The sequence below is a fragment of the Triturus cristatus genome, chromosome 2_2, assembly GCF_964204655.1.
Source record: "Triturus cristatus chromosome 2_2, aTriCri1.1, whole genome shotgun sequence".
Taxonomy (NCBI): Eukaryota; Metazoa; Chordata; class Amphibia; order Caudata; family Salamandridae; genus Triturus; species Triturus cristatus.
Window position 1 is genome coordinate 1,138,244,024 of NC_140582.1, and position 18,693 is coordinate 1,138,262,716.

General features: G+C 47.4%; 1 protein-coding gene across 3 annotated transcripts in view; it reads left to right on the plus strand.

Annotated features, from left to right (window-relative positions):
• The window catches only part of RNF24 (ring finger protein 24), a 121,636-nt gene that overhangs the window by 1,624 nt on the left and 101,319 nt on the right, over positions 1 to 18,693 (plus strand). The gene's annotated exons all lie outside the window — the stretch shown is intronic.

Genomic DNA, 18,693 nt, shown 5'->3' on the forward strand with positions numbered 1-18,693 from the left:
CACAGTAGTTTGTATTTTTCACGCGCTTGATGTAGTCTGCAGAGCGATCTGGGATTTGTTTCTTACAGTATGGAATGCATTTTGCTGGTAGGTCTGGTTATCCAGGCCATGCTGCTCGCCTCCCACCCTCTCCTCTAATGAATGTCTTGCGCTTTTTAGCAGGGTATGGTGTGCAGGGATATCTGTTCTTTCAGCCTCCAGTGCATTCCATGAAGGATTTCCACCCCAACACATTGGGGGTCTTTTTAAGAAGCCGCAATAAATACTTCGCCTACGGCAAGCCATACAGTTAGCTGTCTGGGTGTGTTCTCATTAACTACGATTTAGCGGGGATGCCAGCGCCATAGCTTCGTCTACAAACCGCGCCGTGCTTCCCAGACAGGGCCTTCCATCGCTCTGTGATGGAGGGAGGGGCCGCAGGGGGATAACATTATGCACTCACCATGGCAGCTGTGCGCACATGGCATATTTAATAAACCTTTGTTTTGAATACATGCATTGCATGTGGGGGAGGGAGGAAGTCAGATTTTGTACCAGCATTGTCATCAATGTCCTTGCATGACCCTTCTCTGGATGGGCCTTCTCTAGAGCAGGGATCTACAAAGTCGGTCCTGGAGGGCAGGAATCATGCCAGATTTTAGCATATCCCCATTCAGATAAATGTAGTTATTTTAAAAATCTGGGACACTACCCGAAAGGCCCTTCCCCTGAACTCCTTGCCTCGTGACCATTCTCTAGAGAAGCCTTCTCCAGAGCACGGGTCACTGTCCCCACACATCCCTTTTCTAGCCAAAGGTTGGGTCCGTATCCCCACATGGCAGTTCCGCGTTACTCTGCCCTTGTGACCCTTCTCCAGAGAGACCATCTCCAGAGCACGGGTCATTGTCTCCACACGTCCCAACTCCAGAGAGACTGTCTCCAGAGCATGGCTCATTGGCCCCACATGTCCCTTCTCCAGAGCATGGCTCATTGTCCCCACACGCCCCTTCTCTAGTCCGGGTGGATCAGTGTCCCCACATGGGCCATCCCCTGAACTGTGACCTTTCTCTAAAGAGGCCTCCTCAAGAGCTTAGGTCAGTGTCCCCACAACTCTGTTGTCTACACAGAGGTTGGGCCCCCATGACCCTTCCATGGAGGTCTCCCCTAGGGACCCATCTCTAGAGGTCTTCTCCAAAGCTTGAGCCAGTGTCTATAGAGGCCTGGCATAAACCCCCGTAAACTCCGTCCTCACTTTCTCCATGTACCAAATCCTGACCTCAGGCTACTGTCACATATGGACATTCTTCTGATCTCAGACTATTGTTCAGATATGGCTGGTGTCCAAACTTCTGACAAATCGCTCCTCCCCCTTCAAGTTTACTAATGGCCCTCTCCAGACCTCGACCTTCATTGTGCCATTCCATACCTCAGGTTAATGTATGTCTATGTGGCCCTACGCCTGCCTGCCTTATCTTCCCTAGGACAACAGATACATTAATGTATGTCATGATCCCTTAGGTAAATGTCTGCCAAGATTCTAGGTAAATGCCTGCCTGCATGACTTTCCCAGCGTCCTAGGTAAATATCTGCCAAGATCTCAGGTACATGTCTGCCTGCATGACTTTCCCAGAGTCCTAGGTAAATATCTGCCAAGATCTCAGGTACATGTCTGCCTGCATGACTTTCCCCAGGGCCCCAGGTAAATGGATGCCAAGTAAATGTCTGCCAAGCTTGTTGGTGAATGTCTGCCTGCATGACTTTTCCCAGAGTCCCGGTAAATGCCAAGATCTCAGTTAAATATCTGCCTGGTTGGCCCACCCAAGGACCTCTGTAAATGTCTGCCCACGGATAAATCTCTGCCTGGAAAGAGTTCAAGTAATTCTCTGCCTGCAGGTCAAGGTCTACCTGCATGCATGTCCCTTCCGTGGCTTGAGGTAAATGTTTGTCTGCCTGGCCCTTCTTCCGGCTACAGACATATTCCTGCCTGCCTATATGACCCTCATGCTACTGTGCCCTCCATTGCCCTTCTACAGAAGTCCACAAATGTCCAGATTTGCCCTATGACCAGAGGTCCCGCAGGTGTCCTCACGTTACCCAACCCTGGAGCTGGGATCTCCCTATTTGGCCAATCCACCAAGCCATCCTTCTCCTCTGGTTGTCCCCAGACCGCCTATCTCCACTGGCTAAGATCCAGTGTTTACATCCCCAGGGCTGGGGCTTAGTGTCACAGCCACTGATTCCATCCCTCCTTGTGCCAGGCTCCACAGCTGAGACTCCCTCCCACCTCCCAATATACTTGATCCAGAGGCAGGAACACTGTGTTCTCCGCTTAACCTGCAGGCCCCTGATCCAGTTTTGCACATGCCCACTATTTAGTGCCAGCAGTTCAGTATATTTCGGGGCGGGGTTAACCATTTTTTTAAGGGTTGGGCATAGAAGAATTAAAGACCACTGACTTAAGGTCACCCCTTTTGTAGCAAGGCTGGGCTTTCCTGTGCAGTTTAGCAGTAATTGGTGTTGGGTCAAAACTGATTTGCATATGCCTGGGTCCAAACTAAGGTGGCATTGGGAGCAAAAGAATGCCAGTGGTTAGACTTATTGCATGCAGCCTCCCACCACCTTTTGTGTTTTTTAAACAACAGCAGCTGCAGGCAGTGGAAATTGGTGAGGCAGGGCGGGGGCCCGGGGGGGTGAATAAAAACAAACAAAACATACCTGCTGTCTGACATCCTCCGCATCTTCAGCTCCAATGCTCACAGGCTCCCAGACTCCCCTGCACCAATCCAGATGCTGCTTTCATGCTGGTATTAACCAGCAAGAGAGAGGCGTAGGGATTGGGCAGAACGGGCTGGTTCCACGCTCCAGCAGAGACTGGGAGCCTGTCCTCCTGACCCTACCTTTATCTCCAAGCAATAGCCTGGAGATATCCAATGCATGTTGGTTTGGTCGGCTCTGGACGGACGGCCAAACCGACGTGCCGACTGAGCCCAGCACTCCTCCCGCTTCTGATAGCCCCACCCTCAAGCCACCCTCAAGACTCGGTTGCGGGAGTAAAATAAAATGATAATAAAGCAGTTTTATAACTGCTTAATAATTTTATTTTTCATACGTCTGCTGGTTCCAGCAGTGGGGCGGCGCTTCTCCGCCATAATGGAGGAGCCGCCCCTGGTTTCATGTACTGCCCTACGTGGCTGGGTATGCCCACTGTGTCACGGGAACCAAGCTGTACCTCACTGATGAGCCCATAACTAGGGTGAAACCGGTCCAGGATTGCTTGTGTTCCGGTTCAGGGAAGACCTGGCTTGGCAGTTTGGGCTGGACTGTTTCCATGAAGAGCAGGGTCAAGACTGATTTGCATATGACTGGGTTGAATCTGAGGTGAGCAAAAGAATAATGGGTTGGAATGCTACGCCAAGCGATTGACAGTGGTTAGACTTATCACAAACCGCCTCCCAGCCATCCCCTTTTGTGTGCTTCCTGTCCAGACAGCTCACTGTCGTAATGTTGACTTTAAGGAACGCCTTGCAACTTCCGCGAAATTAACAAAGTACAGAAAATGTTGGGGTTTACCCAAAACAAAATCTGTTTTTGAATCAACATCAGACAAGAACTTCCTCGACGCGAGTGGCACTAGCATATTGACAAAGTAGAAGTGTTCAAGTAAACTGAAAGCAAAACATTGGGGATGAAGACAATTTTAATTTTCCATTAATTTAAGTTGCTATATGACAGTGGGGCTAACGTGTCGTTATGGTGGTTTTGGACACGTGGCTTTTCGGCAGTGTTGCTAATTTTGGATGTAACAGAACTAGGTTCTGCCCCCAGGTTTCTCTGTGTGAACGAACCTTATGATCCTGGGCACATTACTTAAATTCAATTTTCGTGGGTCTTTAACGAGTAGCTAAAACGGTCAGGCAGAAACCAGGTTAATGGAGGCACGCACACGCAATGAACGGTGTGAGTGAAGTTGCGGTGGTTTGCAGCTGAAGAGGGACCCGTTGTGAGCTTCGTGTTCTTGTCCTGGGCAGGCCTGGGCCGTGCTGTGCATCACGCAGAGTTAGGACTACCAGGGACCACGCTACTGAACGGAAGCTCGAGGGCTTTTGCGGAGTTAAAGCTGTGAATTCTAGGCTGTTTTCTTTTGGCCAGTTCAACCATTTGCATTTACACACCCGAAAAAAACGTATAGTCAAAGCGAGGACTATAACAAAAAAAGTTTTTTATGACTGTGCCAGACCAATTTTCCAGTCCCGCGGCCCTTTTATACATCAGTCATCGGGTGTGTTGTCCAATTGAGAACGGATCAGAACTGCAGCTCCCAGAATGTTTGGATGTGTGAAAAGAAAGTTCGAGTCTAGAACAAGGCTTTCATAGTGAAATGATGAAATGTACGTGCGTGCCAAGCATGTGTAACACAATACAACGGTGTAGTTTAGTGATCCCCTTACAACTCGCGACTTCTGTATGAAGTGGAGGAGCGCACGGACCTGCAGCTCGGGGTCTGCAGCCACTGGGACGAGCACATCTGGCGCGGGAAGGCGTAGAAGCTTCCAGAGCTGAGCTCGGCCCTGCTCCACAGCCCCCGCCGCCCTCCACCCTCGTGCTGTTAGTAAACACGGCAGACACGTGGGCCCGCCGGGAGGGGGGCGGGTCTGGCACGGACGGATGGGGGAAGCGCGCGCAACTGCTCTTCCCAAGGACGACGAGGAGGAGGAGGGCCCATAGACCAGTGGCTTGGTGCGTGGAAGCAGAGGGCTTAGATATCGGTGCAGCAGGTGCAGTAGCACCGAGGGTACAGGGCACGCGATTACTGTCATGGGGACACATGCTCCAGTCATTTGATTGTTTACTTGCATAATGCATTGTGGGAGATGTAGTCCAGGTTCGCCTCAAGTGAACCAATCGAGTCAACTTTACAGATGACAGAGGTGTTGTAGAAGGAAAATCAGGAAAGTAAAATAGCGTACTCCCGTGTTTTTATACCCAATTTGGTGTTTGGCAACCACATTTCCCTTGTTGCTCCAGGGCCCCTTTACTCCACTGTCATCTGTCAGTAGATATTAAAATATGAGCAATAAGTTGTACATTATTAGGCGTCTTGATCCAATTGCTTCATTAGAGGCACTCTGAGACCGCAGTACCCAGAAGGCTTTTGTGGTCCGAATGAAAGCGTAGGACTGTAAACGTGGTGACCGGACGACGTGAGGTCACCACCCCATCACTTCAAGGGTTTGGCAAAGAAGCGGGCGATTTAGAAATTCGTGGGAGATTAATTTCAACCTTTATTTACGTTGAGGTGAAACACTATCTAAGCGGAAAAAAAAAGGCTAAAATAAATTCAATTTTCACTCATTCATTGAAGTCTCTATGGGCTATGTGGCCTTTACCCTGTTCTCCCATAGTAGACAGGGCTGCCCCTCGCAAGAAGTGAGCTTACAATGCCGAGGTTTTGCTGTTAATAATTGCAATATTTTTGTTTTGTGATGAATGCTTATTTTAATTCAGGGAGTCCACCCCCGCCACTGTTGAAATGTCCGAAAGTGCAGTCCAGGTTTTTAGCAACACTGCCGTCCAAGCCACCACTGAACGACCAAACCGCAGTGCCAGCATTTTCCATTTCTATATAACCGCTGTGCTGCGTTGCAAAGGCCTAGAATGTGCTTTGAGTGCATCAGCAATGACCACGTTTATGTAAAGGTCGGGCACTGAGTTGCAGACAAAGATATATTTTTATATTGGCCAGCAAAATGTTTAAACCAGCAAAATGTTCAAACCAATGCGTACGTTTATGGTTCTTTTAACTTTAAGTATCAGTTACCTTCGTGTTGCCCCTCGAAGTATCTACAGAAAATTGTATTCTGGTCTGTTTTTTTCGACTGATTAAGGTGAGCTTATCGTGAGAATATGGCACCTGTTAAAGTCTGAGCCAAGCTTCAACTTGTCTGAGCCAAGCTTCAACTTGAATTAAGTGCTGAGAGCTTACCCGCCTCCTAGCGACATTTCGCACCACCCACTCTCGGTACGCTAAGACTTTGGAGTCCATGGATACAGTATCACATGAAACTAAAACTCCCAGAAGTCTATGTGCTGCTGACTAAAAAGCCATGATTCAATGAATGTGTTAACACCTTGGTTCACTAGGAAGTAATGTATTTTACTATCCAAATGGGGGATTTATAGTCCTAACTGCTAAGCATAAACGTAAATGGTTAAGTCACTGCACAACACAGTCTGTTAAATTCACAGAAGCATTTATGAGTATGGAAATAGATTTGCAGGAGTACCCTTTTACGTACGCTTACGTGCCTTTGTGAATAAGACATGAAACGCCAAACTCCTTATTAGTAAAAGCAGGGGTGGCTCCTCTGTAATTGCAAAGGAGCATCGCCCCACTCGTCCGAGTCAGTCATCATTTTATTTTTATTTTTCTGTGACCGGCTGGCATGCCTGTATTATGTGGAACAGTGCCAGGCCATGAAAGGGAGCAGTGGTGGGCACTTAGAAGTGCACATTTAAGTTTGGCCATCCGTCTTAGGCCGGCCAAACAGACGTGCACTTTTATTTCTGCAGTCCAGCTGTGTGGAGAAAAGTCGTAGGCTCCCAGGCAGTGTCTGAGCGGCAGACCAGGCCACTCAGACCAATCCTGGCACAGCTCTCATAGCATGAGAGCAGCGTGTTGATTGGGTGGGGAGCCTGTACCTTCCTAGAGACTACTGGAATTAAAGGATCGAGGCTGCCTTCCTGCACAGGAGGCAGTTGCAGCAAAAGGTAAGGTTTTTTTTCTTTCTAATCAGTATTTTCACCTAAATTCTCCGTCGCTCCCGCCCGTCTTGTTGCGTGCATTTTTTTTCTGTGTTAAACATTCTCTAAACAAGTGACAACAGAAGAAAGATGGAGTCTGCAGCATGCACGTTATCCAGTGGAAAGGCCATAGTGTGTAGATAGTTAGTTCCATTGGTTCAGCTGGTCTGGTATTTTAATAAAGCGCCCCCGAGATGAGGCCAGTTTATAAAACGGAAACTGCGAAACTACACAGCCAAGAATGTCCAGTGATGTTGCTAAAAGCGCGAGGTGTCTCGTATTACTTGAAAAAGAGAACCAATATTTTGGAAGACTAAACACTCACCAATAGGCTTGCAAGAGATTAGAGCATGAGTAGATTGTGGGAGTAGGGCGGACAACTCGCGGCACTGTTTTCAAGAACTCTGCTTTTAATGTGATGACATCATGTATGCTGGTGATGTCGTCAGGATGTAGTCCAATTGGAGCAAGTAAACTGACATAGCTGCTAGTGACGAATTTTAGGTTGAAACCCATGGCCTGGAAGCAGTGTTCCCTATGAAATGCTCAGTTGGGGACACAGGTCCTCTAGAAGTAGACACCCTGGCATCTTTAATCCGGGTACTTTATCAGCGGGATGCAGGGTCTGCCCATCCTAGGACAGGTACCATCCTCTCCCTGGGTGGACGCGCACAAGTGAACATCTCCTGGTCAGATGGTGCGGCTTACTCCGACAGTAACACATGCTGCAATTGGAGCCCTCTGGACATGAAAATGCCTACTAATCCCTTCTGATTGGCAGGGCCAGATGTTTAACTCCTCTAGCTGGTGGGGGGGGGGGGGCGGTGTGTTTCTAGTAGCTGCTGTTTCTACTGCAGAAATGCTGGATCTCTCTTATTCTTGCAGGGTCACCACCAGTTTTACCTAGGAGCCTGTCAGAAACAAGAAGCGACCAGATATGTTACAGACGTTTGGACTTGGTTTTTACGCATTAAACAGTAATTAATAAAACTAGTTGCTGCTGTTGGTTCTCTGACGCCTTATTAATGCAGTGCTAATTACAAAGGGCTGATCCACTGCATCCGTGACAGAGGCAGACTCTTTCAATGGGGAGGGCCTTACTAAAACTGCTCCAGTAACGCTGAGGCTCTGGGAAGCAGGTCAGACTCCTTACAGTTCCAGTTCTTGCTGTTTTCCTGTACTGCAGAAGGACTTGACCTTCACCGTATAGTCCACAGCCTTCCTGTGTGCACTTCCCACCTGCTCTTAACCCCACCATCAGGGGTGGAGTGGCCATTAACCAGGATTGACTTGGGGGATTCTTAATTTTCCTGGACAATCTCTGTATTTGCATACCTATCCCAACACTATTCTGTATGTGTCCTGGTTTTTGAGACTGGAAATCCACAATTTTGCAGCCACCGCATGTCCGCATAATTGTTTTTGCTGCATTTACCTCATAATGCATAACCTGCTGCATAATCTGCAGATTTTAACATAAAAACATGGTTTCTGGCTCAAGCGGATCAAAAGTTAATACAAATGTGCCGACTCGTGTTGGCGCGCAGTGGAAAACCCTCACAAAGGTTGATTGGTCACATTTCTGTTGCTTATTGCTGTATTTTGGTGCCAAATTGCTAATAATGAGGTGAAGCGTTTGCCCAGATCGTGTTAATATGTGTAAAAATGACAATACTATCACAAAATGTGTTCCAATATGCGGTATAATCTGTGTTTTATTGGCGCATAAATTGATCAACCGTGCCATATAGTTTGTTTTTTCCTTGCCACACAATCTCAGGGCCCTGGACCTAGGGAGGGTCAAGCTAGCCTACTTTTAGCATGCTTACCCTTCCGCTGCCCACCACCACAGGCCGCTTGCCCTTTCTCTCCATCTCCCGTTTTTCCTATGAGTACATTTACCACCATGGCAGAGAGGTTTTAACAGCAGTACGGTGATGATTGAAAAAAGGTGGTAGAGCAACTTCTAGTGTGGAACTGTGTTAATTATTTGTGGTTTTTTATTGATAAATTTGGATCATCTTTATATTGCTGGTGCTTTTAAAACCCCACCAGTGGTGGTCTTCCAACCTAGAAAAATAATATCAAGCAAGCTATGCAGAGGGATTTTTTATATTACATTCCTTATAATTATGATTTCACAAGTCGTAACATTTTGGTGTCAATAATATCCAAAACCAGAATTTAATATTGTCCCGAATGGGTTGATTTACAGTATTGATCCGATCATGGTGTGTTATAAACAGCAGCCGGCATGTGTTTTGCTCCGAGGCAGTTGGCCAGGGGACCACTTTCAGGATTTACACAGTCACTGGTGGTAGGGAGATATCATATATGTGTATCAGTCAACAGGCTACTTTTTAGGTGAGCTGGTCATTAGTCATGTCTGGCGTGCCCACTGTACTGCCTCACTTGGTAGATGGCAGCAGTGCCAGTCAGGTGCTCCAATGGACCCTGGGACCCCGATGTGCAGCGGCCTTAAGTGGCCCAATATGTGTGCCGTGTGGCATCCAAGTCTGACCCAGGATAAGTTCAGAGAGGAAAACTAGATTGAATTGAATAGTTGTACCACCTATATTGTATTTTAATGGTGTCCGGCGATGCTCACACGTACTTTGGATTCCTCGATCATCGCCATGGTGCCTGTTTACCACCCCTGCCCAATAGGCCTTTGACGGCCAAACTGCATTGTTGTTTTATGTATCAGATGGAGATTCTTTTAACTGTGTTTGCTCTACTTTTATGGTTTTGCTTCGTATAAACCAAATAAAGTATTGACTGACTGACTGAATAGTTTAGATTCCAATTTATCTGTGCAATTACTGCAGATTGCTGCCCTGTGACCTCTACGTGAGCTGCCCTGGTGTTGTTTATCTTTTTTGGTTTTTTTTTTTCTTTTTTTTTTTTTGCTGTGGTCTTACTGTAACCAAAATAGATGTCGAATGTTAGTCTCACTTCTCTCTAGTCTAGGGCCTGTCTTTCTTTAATTTTTTTTAGTGGTTTTTGAGCTGTCGGCCTTCATTATCCTTGCAACCAAAGAAGCTAAAGTATTTCTTTTTTGGCATCTGGCCAGCTGTGCCCAGTAGCAGGCAGGGTATTTATTTAGAAATTGGGCTTCAGCCACATCCTGCCCATGCTGCTGTTTGACTTCCTCTCTGCCCCTCCACATTGGCATCATGAAGTCCTAGAACTTGCAAAAAGTATCGTCCAAGGAGTTGGCAGTGTGTAGGGTATTAGGGACGGGTAGCAGCAGGGGTGGGTCTGGATGTTTCAAAACGATGGGGCTGAGTTTAGAATTTTCCATTACTGTTTTTTCCAAATTTTTGTAAAGAGATTTTAGAAACCATTTAAAATGGCAATTCTTGACATAATCCGGTACTTGGTGTTTTTTGTCCAGTGCACTGAGACCTGCCAGAGCACCCACTCTCATTGCTTTCCATTTAGAGTCTCAGAAGCAATCTGCACACCAGCTAATGAGCCACCCGAACCCTTTGCACTACATGTAAGCACCACTCCGGTTGCAAAAATGAAAATCGGGCGCTTTCCCCGACTCTTGCCATGCATACATTTCCTGATCAATGACGCGCAGGCTCGTCACTGCACCCTGGCACAGCGTGATGTAAGGGTGGGGCACGGCGAACTTGGCAGGGAATTTAATAGCCTGTGTGACTTACGACCCAGGAGCTATGATAGATGCGGGCGAGAATGTCTGTCCTGTTTATAGACTGACTGCTCCTTCACCTGATCTCGGGGCCGGCCGATTGGGTTTCCCCCTGGTGCACGTGGCACACGGCCCTCCAAAACCGCGGTCTGTCGCATTAGGGACACACCAAGAGCCTCGTCGACACCACTTACATAGAGGGTGGGTGAGCCAACAGATTTACAGGGAGCACCGCGCCAAGAGCCCGGCTCGGCTCTTAGAGCCCGTGCACGAGCCGAGCCCTGAAAATGCTTGCTATGCAAACCACACAACAGACATCACGTGAAATGTCATCAAGTCGTTTTCAAAATTCAAAAAAGTGTAGTTCTTTAACATATGAAGCTTTGACATGTCACAACATAGCACTGCGAAGTACTTTTTAAAAATGATAGTTTTAAACATAAACCATTAGTGCACTAAAAGGCAAGACCATTGTCCTGTAAACCCTGTTGGTGTCCCAGATTAGTACAGAGCAACATTATAGTCGATTAAATCAAGCGCACTGGGTTGGTGCAGCTGGTATTCTGTACTCACGTTTTTGAAGATGCTTCATACGCGGTAACGAAGAAAAGAGTTTTGGTGAAATATAATTTTTGCCTTAGATCTCACAATTTAAGTGGGGAAGCTGCAATGTATCCAGGTTTTCTCAATTCACTTTGCAAAAATCAGCCAGGAAATGGGTATCTAGTTGTCTTTCCTTCTAGTAAGGCTTTGTTTTGACCTCTTTGTGCATTTTTCTGTTATTTTTAATAGTGTGAACTCGGCCAGAAAGCTGTAGAGAGCTTTACATGAGCACCAGTTACATTACACAAGGCCACATGCATTGTTTATAGGGACGGGAAGATTTGTGTTTATTCAGGATGTTGACCCGAGGCACAGACTTGTGCCTGGTTGTCCAGTTCCAAGGTCCACAGCTCTGTCCGTAATGCCACATCCTGGCTGCAGGGAGGGCAGCAGGCAGAAGCCACATGAAGGCTCGACTCGTAATGGGCTCGAAGTTCCATCAGGACCTCCGGCTGAGCCTGAACCAGGCTTCAAACTGTCGAGCTTGGATCAAGCTTTCAGTGGTAAGCCCACCTCCACACTTTCATTCAGGCCAAAATTGAGAGAAAGTTAAGCGGGCGATTGAGGAAAGTAATTGTGGGCTCAGGAGTTCTGCAGTTTCCCTGATAATGGCTGGCACAGGCCTTCCAAACCAACATTCCAATGTTTGTCTTTCTGTTTCTCCTTTTTTTTAATTTTTTTTTTATTTTTTTTATTAACATAGCTCAATAGACCATATATGACAATAAGCATTTCCAATAGTGCACAAGAAGGCAGGCACAGTACTTCATCAACAGTATGTTTACAGGGTGCTTTCAGGCAGTGGAGGCCCCCAATACCGTTCAGTCCCCCAAGCTCATTCCTCTGTACTTTTGCCAGGGTGCCCATATCTTTTCCCACTTTATAACACACCCCCTGCTTTTGTAGACCTTTTCTTCAGCGCCCTGGCACCAATCAAGGTCCTGTCTCCAGTCCTCCAACGTCGGAGGCAGCAGCGCTCCCCAACCCCGGCGATGTTTCTCTTCGCTATCCCTGCAGCCAAGGCCAACCAGTTTCCCTCGTATCTGGACCAGTCCTAGTCACCTTTTATCATCAGAAGCAACCATTTTGCATCCATTGGAACCACCCTCCCCACAATCCTGGACATAGTGTCCGTGACTTTATACCAGTATCTAGCAATCTCTGGGCATTCCCACAAAATGTGCATGAAGGTTCCCTCGCCCTGGCATCCCCGCACACATAGCGCTGTAGAGGTCCTGCCCCACGTGTATAGGTGGGTCCTTGGGTAGTAGGTGCGATGTAGTACCTTAAGTTGCACTAGTCTAAATCTGGAGCGGACTGCTATTTCTCTTGGGCTCTGAATTGCTTCCTGCCACCCCTCGTCATCTATGGGTCCCAGGTCCTGTTTCTCCCTTTTTGATTTACATTTTTTTACCCTCCGTGGGCATAATGTTTCAATTCAGGGTCACAGCCCTTCTGCCTCGAGCTATTCTGGGTATTAATGTCCCTCTAACTCATTATACCCCCTCACCTGAGGGATGGGCCTATAACTCTGGTCCAGGGCCTTTAACAACTGGTATAGCCATTTTCAGTGGGCTATAATTGGGGTCACTAGAATTATGTGGTTGGGAAGGACCAATTTATGCATGTGATTTACTAAATTATGCGGCATTTTGTGGTACTATTACTGTGTCATTTCTTTCATATGTGGACACTGTCTGGGCAAAGGTTTCACCTCATTAGTACCAGTTTAACATCCAAGTACAGTAATAAGAAACTGAAAGATGACCGGTCAACCTCTGTGAATGGCCTTCTACTGGGCAGCAACTAGTCACCACGATATTAGTAACTTTTGATCTGTTGGAGGTAGAAATACATTTTTTGTTTAATTTTGAAGATTTTGTAGTTCAAATTCGACCCAAAGGAATTGGAGTGTTTATTATGAGCACCAGTTGCCACGAGGAGGAAACAGTTCTGGTTTCAGCCCTTTCTCTTGGGAGTAACAAAAACAGTACTGTGTACATTAGCAAATGTGTAAATAAATAAATGCTGCGCCTCTCGAAGAAGTTTACTTGACCTTATAAACATTTCCAGAAAATGACCATTCGCTCTGCCAACAGTCTTTTATCCGTTATTGGACCTATTTCTTTTCTGACAGTTCAAAAGTTCAGTTTATCCTGCTTTTTTTTTTGATCCCAAAAAGTCTGCAAGGTTGGTCAATTAGTTAACCGCTCACTCCTGACATTTGGCTTGATTAGCAGGTCAAACCTTGAAAGAGGCAGGGCCAACCCAGCCTTTCATCCTTCCTTGTTTGGCAATCTGAGTGCCATTAAACAAGACAATACTAACATCCATTATTCACAATGCTTAGAAACACCAACAGCTGCAGAAAAATAACAGCTGTACAAATAACCAGTTATAATAGAGAAGACAAAATTAACACCAGGCAGCGCAGTTCATCTTTTAGGGCCTAGACTGTGCCTGTTCCATTCATTATTTTCATGGTCATTTATAGCGTGATTTTATAAAGCGCAGCGCCTCTCCTTTTGGTTACTTCAGGTCGCTTCACCCCCAAGTTTGTGTTTTTGTAAGCTGCTTATATTATCTCCAAAATCAGGCCTTGACATAAATGGCTTGGTTGGTGACCTGGATGCGGTCAGAAACAATGATGCCCCTCGCTTGTCAACTGGGCGGGTGCCTGCTCTGATGTTCGCGGATGACACCCTGTTGTTATCGCGGACATCAACAGGCATCCAGAGGGTTTTGGATGGATTTGTAACATTCTGCGCTCTGAGGGGACTTGAAATGAACTTAGATAAGACAAAGTACATGATTTTCGGCCCACCAAAGCGCACCCGCCCCTGCCCATCTCTGAATGGCACCCCGCTTGAAAGGGTCAGAACTTTTGTTTACCTGGGTGTCACCCTGACCGAAGATTTCGGCTGGGGCCCCCAGGTGGCCAAATCTGCCCTAAAGTTAACGCAGATAGCGGGTGGCATTAATAAGTTTCATAGGAAAACGCAATTCAAACCAGTTTCCCCAGCCCTCGAAATGTACAGGGTTCAAGCCAGACCTACCGCCACATACGGCGCAGAACTCTGGGGCCACACTCGTGTATCACCCCTTTCAAAGGCTGAACACACATTCGTTAGAAACTTGCTAGGGCTCCCCCAGAGTACACCTCTTATACCTATGAGGCTAGACTTAGACCTGGAACCCATTTCTGAATTCCTATCAAACCGACCCCTCCTATACTGGAGAAGGTTATGGACAGCGCCTGAGCTCAACGACTATAGAGCTGAATTTTTAGCAATCTGGGACCAACTGAAGGCCAAAAATATACCCTGGCTATCCCATCTTAAAGCCTTAACACATCAGATAGGCCTGCCACAACTCTGGGAGTCTCCAGGGGTGAGCTGTATAGCGGTACAGAAGAAGGAGTTGCTAGCCCTACTCAAACAGCATAAACTAGCTCTGTTATACCGCTCACAGTCCATGGGTAGGTTGACTACAGACTTCCTGCAAGTTAAGATGGTACCCAGTAGGGAGGAGTTCCTAGACCAAATTCAGCCCCCGATTGCTAAAAAGTTATATATTCAGCTAAGGTATGGCTGCCTTCCAATCGGGGACCTGACCTGCAAATGGGTAGGGAGAAGTGAGGTACTTTGTCCGGGTTGTAACGCAATTAAAGAAGATTTAGCTCATATCTTATTCTTCTGCCCTGCCTACAAAGAAATACGCAGATCTTGGCTTGTGCCACTATGTAGAAACTTAGGCTTAAAACAATGTGCACAAGCATGCAGGATATTGCGTTATGATACCTCACCCCCAATTGTGTTCACCGTTTCCCGTTTTTTACATAGTATGTGGCGGAGGAGGTCCGCCCTTATTAATCAAATTAACGATGTGTAAATTTCATCTTTGATAACCCTTGTTTAATAATTTTTTACCTGTATGTATAAATATTTATGTTTTATCTTGTATGTACATATTTTACCCGTGCTTTTATGGTCAACGACCGAAATAAAGCTATCAAAGTGAAGTGACTTCAGGTCGCTTCACCCCCAAGTTTGTGTTTTTGTAAGCTGCTTATATTATCTCCAAAAACAGGTTGGGGGGGTCTTGAGGGGAGGCGTTAGTGCCCGCGGACAAGTCTTGCTTTCAAAGCCTTCATTGTCGGGCCCAAAGTCGGCAGATTAGCCACATTTCGAGTCGAGTATTTTGAGCTCAAGAGGGCGCGATGTTTGGAAGCAAGGGCAGATTAGGCGCTAGAGGAGGTAATATAAGCGCTGTGTTTGAAAATGTCATCAGCACCGATTTAAAACCAGAATAGAGACACGGAAAGCGATGGTGAGTCCCGCGTTACTGAACTGCTGGTGAAAACGCCCCCAGAGACCATCTTCAAGCAGAGACAGGCTAGCAGACAGTGGCTATCAGATCACTTACTGAAACATTTCAAACTTTTATCTTTTGCAAATCCCGCGTTTAGATACCTGGATCTGTTCGAGGAGAATGCCCCCCCCCCCTGTTTGGATTCCAGTAAGGATCGACAGCTTTCGAGCATGCGCCGTTGGGGCAGGCCCGGCCTTTCTGTATTTGCGAACAGTTTCTCATTCCTGCCGCATTTCAGAGATGGTTAGGATGTATTGTGTAATATTTTGAAAGTACATTTTTTCACTGCCCAATTCTGTGGAGCAAATGCTGAAAAATGCACAACATACCGCTGGATCTTTAAAAATATGCACCCCCTCACCCCCCCAGTCATTTAATTAAAAAAAAAAGGCACACAAGTTGTCCTAGAAGTCCAAAATGAAGGCCATGAAATCGAGAAATTCCACGTGCATTGCCCAATAGTTTTACAGGCCTTTGCCACAAATGTCACTCCGACATGGCAGCTCGCTCTGTTATGCAACATGTCTAAAAAAAATATATTGACAAAAGCCAGTACATTTGGCACATTCGAAACCTATTGGGTTTGCTTATTCTTGTTTAACTTGCGATGACGTTAGAACATCATAGAGTGTACCCTCTAACATAACGCCTCCTCTGTGTTTGCATGACTGCTCGTCGGATGGCCTCAGGCTAGCGTCTGCTCATTGGTGCCTGAACGTCTGCTAGTCTGTGTGCACCGAGTGTATTTTTGTCTGGTAAGATTATTCAGTGAATTAAGTGCCCCATACTGACTGTGTGGCGTGCAGGTAACGTGCGAGACCCAGCACGGCCAACTTTGCCTTTTATCCCTCAGATGTCAAGTCAGTGCAATGAGTACCAAAGAACTGGGCAGCAGTAATACTGTTATGTACAGCGTTTAGAAAAGGTAAAACTGCCATCAAGCGCTATGCACCAATCCTACTCCAAAATTCCATTCGTGTATTTCTTTTGTGCCCAGTGCTGCCAGACGGATCACATCCCTCCGTTGAGTCCCCATCAGTGCCCCGCATCGGTGAGAGCTCGTCCGCCACACAGGCGCGTGACACGGGCCACCAGGCAGCCTTCCAGCCCCTTCCACAGCTCTCTGTTCAGGGGTATTGTTTGGTGCTGATCTGGCAGAAGCGCGTGCTGTGCAGTGCTCATCAAGCGCCTGGAATGCTCTCGTGGCACATGCTTTCCCCCGCCCTGCCTGTGCTCCAGGTGAATGCTCCACAGGGTGCACCGCGGGCCCTGCCAGCCGGGGCGGTGCGAATGCAAATGTCGGAGGTTTAGTCTGGGAATATTCTGGTAGGATTGCTCTCCTCGCCCTTTTCAGAGGCTGCAGCGGGGCGGGCATTACCACACCCTGTCACGCTCCCTACAGGTGAAGTCCCGGGTAACTGGGTTAAAGGTGTGCGTTTTTCCAGTCCTACAGGTGCTTATGTAACAGGCTTGGCAGTGGCGCCTGGCTGCTCCCAGGTCCTCGAGGCGCATTCCGGCTGCCGTCCCAGTTCTGGCATGACTGCCGTGTATTGCTGCCAACCTGCGCCGTGTGGCCTGAGCTGCTGAGCGCACCTTTACATAGGTGGCGTCGACAAGTGGTTACATTCAAGCAGAATCCAAAAGAACGCGTTACAGGCCCGGAGATGTCCAAGTTGTACGTAAACTTAGTCTGTTCTTGTTATACTCTTTGGCATGACCTCAGGGAAACCCAGAGAACACACCAGGGACTGGCAGGTGCAACCGATAGGCTGTGCTTATTATTATGTGCGTTATTTTTTTATAGCACCCTGTGCCACCCGTAGGTGACGGCAAAGCACGGGGGGAACAGAAGGAAAAGAGGGACCAGGAGAAACAAAATGTATTCTTATTTTGTTTAATAGGCAGTGCAGGATGGTTCGAAGTTGGCAAAAAATCTTAAGGAATTCAGAGCTGTTACAACTCGAGATGCCAAGGTGAAGACTTGGTTTTGCAGGTTTGCTCACCAAACAGCCCATCCCTCTGACCCCCACTTCAAGCTTCAGAGCCTGTCGTCATGCCTCTGCCCTGCCATTTTGTCCTGACGCCCACCTCGTCCTCAGGTTACCTCTCCTGTCAACTGTCCGTTCTTCTTTGTCCGTAAACCAGTATCTTTCCTCATGGGTCCGTCTTGGCCCTTTCGTCTTCTCCCCTGGCCCGACCGCTCGCTCTTCTGGGCGGACCCTCCTCTCCCGCTCATATCCCTGCCATGAGCCTCCTCTCTTTGTCCCTTACCCACTTTTTTCTGCTCGCCCACCTAATCTTTCCTGACCACCCTCCATGTTCGCTGGACCAAACACAAGAAGCAGTCCTTGCCGTGGGACGGTGGAGGGGCGTTGTAGCCGCTGGTAGGAGTGGACCATTACTGAGGTGTTTGTACCTCACTTGGCGCTATCGCTGCGGCGACTCAGCCGTCACTCCTAGTCGGCCAGATCTGGACCATGTGTGGAAGCCCAGTCTGGCCCAGGCCTGCTTCTGGCTGTTAGGCCTCCATTGCAACCTTGGTGGGCTGGGGTAGGGGGTCTCAGTTCGGCTTGATCGGAGGTCTCTGGCAGTCACTGAAGACCGTCTCGTTCTCATACTCTCTTTGCTGGAAGTTCTTCCAACAGTGTGGGTGCGCAGGACACTGCTCTCAGTTGTTGAAGACGCCCCCAGGGGCAGGAGCCTTGGCATATATCTATCTGCTCGATTAGTACAGGCCAGTCAGTCAGTCAAATCACTTTTCAATACTTAAAATTATTAGATCATAAAAGTACAGAAAACACAATATAAAAAGTACATTCTAAAAATACAGCTTTCACAATTCAAATGGTGACCATTGTTTGTTTACGACAGTGAGTACATGCGATGTAAGCCTCGGTATAGGGTTATGAGGGCTAAGTGGGTATGCAGTATACATGACCGGCAACCCTCCTCCATCATCTTAAAGAACCAGCCAGGCTTGTAGATGCGAGGTCTACTTCCCAGGGCTGAGTTGCATGGAAAAATCCAGTGCGCAATGAGGCTCAGTTGAGCAGTTCGCTTCTTTTCAATATTGTGACTTTGGAGGTAAAGTTGAGCCGTACCTCATAGACCTCTTTGTCTACCTCTGAGTTCCAGGTTGGAGGGTTGCGTGCCAGAGAGAAGCTTCGAGGTGGATTTTGTCGGCCATTACTGTGATCTTCCTGCTGTGTTCTAGGTATTTTGATCTGATTACATCTTTGCTTGGTCACCACTCTACTTTAGATCCCTAATTTATATAC